This window comes from Ictidomys tridecemlineatus, unplaced genomic scaffold (genome assembly GCF_052094955.1).
Source record: "Ictidomys tridecemlineatus isolate mIctTri1 unplaced genomic scaffold, mIctTri1.hap1 Scaffold_215, whole genome shotgun sequence".
NCBI lineage: Eukaryota > Metazoa > Chordata > Mammalia > Rodentia > Sciuridae > Ictidomys > Ictidomys tridecemlineatus.
Genome location: NW_027521854.1, coordinates 19,408 through 26,722, shown reverse-complemented (window position 1 = coordinate 26,722; position 7,315 = coordinate 19,408). Strand labels below are relative to the sequence as shown.

Genomic DNA, 7,315 nt, shown 5'->3' with positions numbered 1-7,315 from the left:
AGGTTCGCTGGCTGGCTCGGAGGCGCTCTGAGGTGTGCGGGGCATTGAGCCCTCTGGCCGGTAAGGCTGCGGCAACGGCGAGGTCCCAGGCCGGGCGGGCAGGCGTGGTGATGAGCATGGGCAGCCGCGGCCAATCCAAGGTAGAGGCGGCGGGCTGGAAGGAGAAGTGCTCTTTCAGCAAGCGGCTGTTCCAGAGCCGCCACGCAGGCCGCGGGGGCACGGGGGTCCGGGCCGGTCGCCTTCTTCAGCGCCTTCCACGGGCAGCTTCTTGAGCCGCGTCCCCAAGAAGCTGTCCAGGCTCTCGCACCTTAGCTCTGAGGGAGCGGCCCAAACCGCGGCGGCCTCTGCAGCTGCTTCCCACCCGCTCCTCATGCCTCGCCCGCGCTTTCGCCCGCCTTGCCCGCACTGCCCACCTGAGCGGCCAAGCTGGTGAGTGGAGGGGCTCCAAAACCACGGCAACACGTGCTTCATGAATGCCGTGATGCAGTATCTCAGCAACACCGAGCTCTTCGCCCAGTACCTGGCACTGGACCAGTACCTGGCAGGGTGGCTGGAGCCCTCGCCTGACCCCAGCAGCCCTTGGGATGCAGCGCAAAGGGGACAGATCGAGAGGAACGACTGGCCCCAGATGATGCCTGGCATTGCCCACATTGCAAGCAGCTGCAGCAGGGGAGCATCACACTGAGCCTGTGGACTCTGCCTGTTGTGCTCATCATTACACCTCAAGAGGTTTCAACAGGAAGGAGACAGGCCTGTGAAACTTCAGCACATAGTCAAGTTCCTCTTGACTGGCCTGGACATGACTCCTCATGTGGTCAATAGAAGCCAGAGCAGCTGGAGTTTGCCATCCCATTGGTCCCTGTGGAGGTGGCCCTATAGACTCAGGAGGGACCCTGAGGACTATATCTATGACATATATGCTGTGTGCAATCACCATGGCACCATGCAAGGGGGGGCACTTCACAGCATACTATAAGAACTCTGTGGATGACCTCTTGTATTGCTTTAATGACAGTGATGTGCAGCAGCTGTCGGAGGATGAGGTGTGCACCCAGACAGCCTATATCCTCTTCTACCAAAGGCAGACAGCCATCCCATCATTGTCGGCTAACAGTTCAGTAGCTGGCTCCACAAGTTCTTCCCTGTGCGAGCACTGGGTGAGGGGGCTTCCGGGGAGCAAGTAAGCCAGTGTGACTTCAGCGGCCTCCTCCAAATGCACCTCCCTGGCCACAATCTCTGAGTCTACATAGAGATGAGAGGGAAAGGAGTGAAGATGGTGGTGGCTTTTCATCTCAGCCATTTGTGAGGAGTGTCCAGCGCCAGAGCTTGTCCTCCAGATCATCTGTGACCAGCTCCTTGGTTGTTAATGAAAATTGCAGGAGATTTTCTTGGTCCCTGTCTGCAAAGCTGCAGATGTGCTCCAATTCTCCTTCCCCTTCTCAGGGGACTCTGACTCACAGGTCTGCCTCCACCTTAGAGAAGATTGGGGAGGCAGGGGATGATAAGGTTTCTCTTCATCTCTTTCTTTGGAAGCTTTAAGAACCTTTCCAGCAGTTATCAGGAAGCAAGTGATAATCACAGAGAACACAAGGCTGTGAGCCAAGCCCCCCTAGCTGTCATGGAGGGGCTTGTATTCAGAGAAGAGTCAGATACCTGCAAATTGAACTCCAGTGTTGTAGATATACAGAGCAAAAACTTAGCACAAGGGCATCACTTACATTCTGTCTCCAATGCATTTGATAACAATAACCAGATTGCTTAAGTGGATCAGAGTGATTCCATGGACAGCTCTCCTGTCAAAGAAGTGAAATCCCTAGGCCACCCAGGCTCACTCACAAAGAAACCAGAGAGTACACCAAGAGATCCCCCAGCTCCAAAGGCACTCTGAACCAGATAAAAGCATGTAGAAAGGGAGAACAGCCTTGGCAAGCCAAGAATCATCTCTTTCAAATACATCCCCTTCTTCTCCTTTTCCTGTAAAAGTTTCTCTAAAGCTTTATTGCTCTTGAAGCAAAGCAGATTCTTCCAGGGCCAGTGGAAAGCATTCATTCCCTGCTCCTGCCCAGCTAAAAAAGGAGTCATTCCCCAAGTCCCATAATTCCACATCATCTCCCTAACCACAGAAGCAGAAATCAGCTTCTGCCCTCGATTACTTTGCTTTCTCTAATCTGCCAAAAAAATAAAAATAAAAATAAAAAAGCCTCCGGCTCTGCTATTAGGGGCCCCTTCCCTCCTGGGAAGAACAGTACTTCAGATGGGACCTTGAGTAGGGAGGGCTCCAGAATAAGCCTGGGATATGACAGAGCCAGTGTCACCTCCATCTCCAAACCCAGATCCCCTTGGGTGAGACAGACCAGAGCGAGGGAGGCAAGGGTGTCAGCAAGCATGGGTGGAGATCCTCCATAGCCAGCCTGTACTCCCCCAGCACGAGCATATGGTCTGGTCTGAAGAGGGACAGCAAGTCTGGGGATAAAGGGCTGTCCTTTTTCAAGTCAGCCTTGAAGCAGAAAGAAACTAGGTGGTCGACGGACCTCGGCAAGACAACCTTGCTGTCTAAAAAGACAGGTGGGAGCTCTGTCAAGTCGGAGAGTAAGAGTGCCATGGATGACAAGGCCAAGAAAGGCCACCAGCCTCCAGGCCCCCAGCAACCAAATGCAAAGGCAGTTGGAAAGGAGCAGCTTGTCTCCAAGGACCCTGCCTTCACTAAACATTCCCTGTTCTGTTCTCACAATTCCAAGTCTTCCCAGATAAATTACAGACCTCCCTCATCTCCCAGCGGCAAGCATCCTGATGAGAGAGACTCCAAAAAGTTACTTCTAGCATGCAGACCTCTGCACAGCCTTCACAGAAACCTCAGGGACGTTCCCACAGCCTAAGTGTTCTGTCTGTAAAGATGTTTATTTATTTAGCACCCCTCCTTTCCCACCAAAGCCCTCTATGCTTTTGTTTTGTTATTTTTGGGGCATCATGTGCCCGATTGTGTGTGCCTGCATGTGTGCATTCATGAGTGAGTGTGTGTTTGTATGCAACGAGAAGTCAGTTGTAAATTGTTAAAAGTGTCATCTTATTCTGTAATTGAACCAAATAACAGCTATAGGCAAACCATTGATACCAGGCTAACTGGAGTAATTATAGACAATATCCAGACATTCTTTTTAGCAATTGTATATATTTCTTTCTAGAGAACTCTAATGACTTTCATTGGACACTAGGGTCTTGAAACCTGTGAACCAGTTAAGCTATCATTAGAGTATGGAAGTGTGAATTATTTGACTTGGGTTTCATCTGAGCAGGATTTGTCCACACTGTGGATTGTTGAGTGGCACCAGGAGCTCTAAAAAACTATGAAAATAACATATGAAACAAACCAAGGGAAAAACTATTGCTTTTGACAATTGCACTCCATTTACCAGTCTTTGTAAATGGAAATATTTTAACACTAATGTTTCTCAGGTATCTACATTCAGCTTGTCCAGGATGGATGTGCATCAGTAAATGGATTAAAGAGAAAAAATCCTGAAATAAATCAATTTAGAGAAGAAAAGTTTCTATATTGTTATGGTTTGAAAGTTGTCAGGCCATGGTCAGTTGGCGCTGTGGCTTTTGGGTCTATGATGAAGCACAGAACATCATGATATGGAGGACATGAGGAAGCAAAGCTGTTCACCTCATGGTAGCTGGGGAAGCAGAGAGAGAAAGAGGAACAGTCAGGCTCCTAATATTTCCTTTAAGGGCATGCTCCAAATAACCTGACTTTCTCCCACTAGGCCCCACCTCCTAAAGGTTCCACCATATCCCAATAGCACCACAGGCTGGAGACCTGTGGACATTCAAGATCCAAAATATAGCAAAGGGTATTTTGTGCTTAAATATCTGCTAATGCTAGAGATGGAAATCATGGAGACGAGGAACCGGTACCCTAGGTCTATAACACAAAACTTTGTACATAACTATGCCCAATGTTATGTCTGGAATTAAGTTAATACCATTGCTTATAAGAATTGCTACAATTTACCTGTTAATATAGTCATGTTTCACATTACAACATTTTAGTCAACACATCATACAACTGTGGTCCCATAATATTTTTAATTTTTCTAATTTTGTACATAAAGTAATGGTTTTTTAATACTGAAAAATTCCTGTGGCTTAATGATGTCATGGCTATTGTAACTTTGTAGCACAATATACTACCCAAATGTTTGTGGTGGTATTGCTGTAAATAACACTGCAAAATCTATATAAAATTATAGCACAAATATAGTATGTATGATACGTATTACTTGATAATTTAAAAATGACCATAAATGATTTATACATTTACTATATTTTGTATGTTATATTAGAGAGTACTCCTTTATTTAGAAAAATGTTTACTGTACTACAGAATACCATGTTACAATAGCAGCAATTTCATACATCTTGTATTTACCACATCTCTTGATTTCATGAAGAGGCCACATTGAATGTTTGACTCATATCATTTAGGTTTGTATTATGTTCATTCTGGGATTTTCAAACACTATCTGAATTGTCTTCCAAGATCCGACTCTGCAATATCATTAGATATCACTGATACCTAATTTCTAATGTCTCCTCTCTGCCTTTTTATTTTTAAATTGTTTTTCCTTTTTAAATTTTTTCTCAGTTGATAGATCTTTATTTTATTCATTTATACATGGTGTTGAGAATCAAATCCAGTGCCTCACACATGTCAGGCAAGGGTACTATCGCTGAGCCACAGTCCCAGTCCATCTCTGCCTTTTTTATAAATAACATTTTTCTTCCCCTCTCCCATGATTATTCATCATATTTTTTCTGTTTGACATTCAAAGCTGTATCTTTGCTCAAGCATATTCGAGAGTATGGAATTCTGTCAGAAGGACACATCCCAAGGCATTTCCATTCATTACAAGTTGAATGAAAGTCACCTTTGTGCTTGAACTTTGAGCACCTGCATCTAAATCACTGAATTAATTTTCCTTTACTGGAATCAGGTATCAGCTCATGAACTTGCTCTTTTATCTTTACCTTTTTTATTTCTTTAAGGAAATTCATATAACCCTTTTCAATTACATACTATAATTTCTCAGTTCCATCCTAGTCGGTTTCCTTATATTCTTTATAGCTGTCACCTCTGAACCTCTTTATGGATTATAAAACCCAAGCACTGTCTTTTAATTATAAGTGTTCATAAGAAGCATGGGGGAGAATTCAATAATATGTGCAAAGAAACAATATTCTGACTCAGCCATTTTGGAAAATTTCATCTTTACAAATGTGACAGAGGCTTCTGAGGCTAGTCTCTGGAGTCAGTGAACCTCACTCAGACACTTTCAATTCACCAGACTTCTGAGAAGACTTGACCTCTACTCTTTATTTCTTACCCACTGTACACAAAATGTACTCTTTTTTTTTTTGTGTTTATTATTTAATTTCCAATTTTTTTCATATTACTCTCAATTCTCTCTCAAGTTAGAAATATCTTTCTCCAAATGTCTAAATTTTGATCTTTTGCCTGAGAATTATTTCTTTGATTTGAAGGCAAATCACTGACATTTATAAAGTGACTTGGTTAAAAATTTTATGTATTTTCCATGTCATACCAGTCTATAAACAGATTGGTCATATTGTGGCTTACCTTTATAGCTTCTAAGAATGAATTTGAGATAAGGTCTGAGATAATGGCAGGATCAGAAAAGACAAACATTTTTATGTATATGTCACAAATTTCAAATTATCTTGGATATAAATTCTCTAGTTACTCCTGGCCCATTTCTCTTCGTTAAACTATATTCAGAACCATATATCAGTATATGCAAATAAGGGCTCCTTGTTCCTGATAATTTTACAGGCTAATTGTAAATACTTGTTTTCATAGAGTACATTGTCCCAATTTATGCATCTGCAATTGAAAATCCTGTGTGTGTGGGTGTTTGTGTGTGTATAAACATACAAAATGTACCCTTTTGTTTGTTATGTTCATTTTTTAACTTCCAACTTTTTTCATATTACTCTCAATCCTGTCTAAATTTGAAAATATCTTTCTCCAAATTTCTTAATTTTGATCCTTTGTTTTATATATTCCCTTTTCCATGCCAGTGATTGCATATAATTCTGTTTGTGAAGGAAACATTTTTATGATCCTCCCCTCTGAATTATATCAGATTGAGTGTCCTCTATCCAAAATGCTTGAGACCAAATATTTTAGATTTTTGAATTTTTTAAAATTTTGATACATTTGTATAAATATAACTATATCTTGAGGATAACACTCAAATCTAAACATAAAACCATTTATATTTCATACATACTTTATGCCTTTATGCACATAGTCTGAAGGTTATTGTATATAATAGTTTAAGTTCAACAGTGTTTTAAATATGAGCCATTGCATAGACCAGATGTGGAATTTTCCTCTCAAAGCTCATGTCAGTGATCAAACAGTTTTGGATTTTAAAACAATTCAAGATTTTCAGATTAGGGATACTCAGCATATCATAAGGAAAGTAAGTGACATCTCCTTAATTTATGGGGAGTAGGACTGAAAGTGCAATTGTGTTCTGATTTAAGATGTTTGGTCAAATATCATCCCACACAGATCTCAATTTTGCTTTTTTTATTCTTTTATAGAAGCTAATAGAATCTCTGCATGTTATGGGGCTGATGTCAGCATGTACCTATTTATTGCATATTCCAATGGCTCTTGTGACCCATTTTGAGACAATCTTGCCCAAATTTTGCCCTTTTCCATGAGAGTGATTGTGAAGGAAACATTTTTATGATCCTCCCCTCTGAACTATAAACCTTGTTTCTGAATTCATTTTATTAATACCTGACAAGCCTTAATGACTCCCTGGACATAGCTGAAAAGAAATTTGAGAGGCACATGTGTCAGGAAGTGGACTAGGCTATTGTACATTTATTTGAACATTTGATTTTTGCAGACATATAACTATATATCTCTAAGTGATTTTTTTAAAAAAATAAGTAACATTTAGCCCTAAATTTGCATTACTCCAAATAATAACTATATTTCTGAGAGACTACATTGAGTAATGCATTTCACTTTCATAGATAAACGTGTATGTCTATGCATGTGTGTGCTTCTTTGCAGTTGCAAATGCATCGAATCTATTTAGTCTTGCTTGAATAACTGAATAGCACGGCTGCTAAAAATTTTTATATTTGAAACTCTTAGGTTAAAGTTAGGTAATTGGTTTCAAAATAGAATACATTTTATATAGAGATTTTGATTAAATTGAAGAATATCAAGTGATCTTCATTCAAGATCAAGGAAGCTGCAGGGTTATCA

The 7,315-nt window shown here is 41.3% G+C and overlaps 1 pseudogene; it reads left to right on the top strand.

The window, feature by feature from the left end:
• The first annotated feature begins 481 nt into the window (after nt 1–481).
• Nucleotides 482–2,887, top strand: LOC144373033 (ubiquitin carboxyl-terminal hydrolase 31 pseudogene; annotated as a pseudogene).
• The last annotated feature ends 4,428 nt before the right edge of the window (nt 2,888–7,315 follow it).